Below are 1,144 nucleotides of genomic sequence, written 5' to 3' on the forward strand. Positions count from 1 at the left end.
ACCTAGAGTCGCCAAGTCTAGGACGGGGCTGGCGCCGCAGCGGGCCCGGAGACCCGCCGCGGACCAGGGCTCCCCGGATTGGTTTTAAGTCTGATAAATGCACGCCTTTCTGGAGGGCAGCGCTCTTGGGCACGTATTAGCTCTAGAATTGCCACAGTTATCCGAGTAGCACATCATCAATGCGGAACGATCAAAGGAACCATAACTGATTTAATGAGCCATTCGCAGTTTCACCGTAAAGAATAGTCAGTACTTAGACATGCATGGCTTAATCTTTAAAACAAGCATATACTACTGGCAGGATCAACCAGGTAGCCGAGCTCTGAGGGGTAGACTCTTGGAGTCAGGCTCCGTGAGCTAATGGGAACGCTCGTTGCTGCTGCTGCTACCGCAGCGCTTCTCCGCCGCCGGAGAAGACCTCGCAGACAACATTGGATGGAGCTTAGGGCAGGGGGGCAAGAAAGATGCTCTCGGTCCCTTCCAAGGACCCGAAAAAGCCTTCCCTTCCCCTCCCTCTCGCAGCCGCTGGCTTTCCCCACTCAGTTCAGCCAAGAAGTGGCGCTCGACTCTCACCTCCATCAGCACCTCCGAAGCTCGGACAGCTCCTGTAGGCTGCGCATAGAAGGAAAGCATTGGACGCTCAACTTCAGCACCTCGAGTGTCGGACGGCTCCACCACCACCTCTCCACACTGTTAAGCGAGAGAGACGATAGGAGCCGTCGCGACGTACCCATGCAGCGCCGCCCGCCAACGCACAGAGGAGCGGAGGGGATCGGGCGCCAGGTCCGGGGGAAGGCTGGGAGGGAAGCTACGGCGCTGCTACCCAGCTTTCAACCCTGCGGGACCGGTGCTCCGCTCCTATCGCTCCGGCGAACAGGGTCCGCTACGCTTTCAACACCAGCGCCCGGCAGAGGGCTTGGAGAAGGCTCGCGCGGATCCTCGGTTCGGATCGCCTGGCTTCGCGGGAGCGGCCTTCGGCTAGGGCCGACGACGGCCGGACCGAGCAGATTTGGACCGGGGTGCGGGGCGAGTACCTGCCTCTCTCACGAAGGGAGTGTCACCGGTAAGAAGCCTCTTCCCACGTCTGCTTGCCGACTTACGCTCGCCCCGACGAGAGGCCCAACCGAAAGAGTGGAAAGGGGCA

The 1,144-nt window shown here is 60.3% G+C and overlaps 1 non-coding gene across 1 annotated transcript in view; it reads right to left on the reverse strand.

The window, feature by feature from the left end:
• The window catches only part of LOC140108481 (18S ribosomal RNA), a 1,884-nt gene extending 1,570 nt beyond the window's left edge, over window positions 1–314 (reverse strand). Inside the window, exon 1 of the ribosomal RNA XR_011851088.1 lies at window positions 1–314. This exon is cut by the window's left edge and continues 1,570 nt beyond it. This is a non-coding gene — a ribosomal RNA (18S ribosomal RNA).
• Window positions 315–1,144: the final 830 nt, after the last annotated feature.

This window comes from Engystomops pustulosus, unplaced genomic scaffold, assembly GCF_040894005.1.
Source record: "Engystomops pustulosus unplaced genomic scaffold, aEngPut4.maternal MAT_SCAFFOLD_139, whole genome shotgun sequence".
Classification (NCBI taxonomy): Eukaryota; Metazoa; Chordata; class Amphibia; order Anura; family Leptodactylidae; genus Engystomops; species Engystomops pustulosus.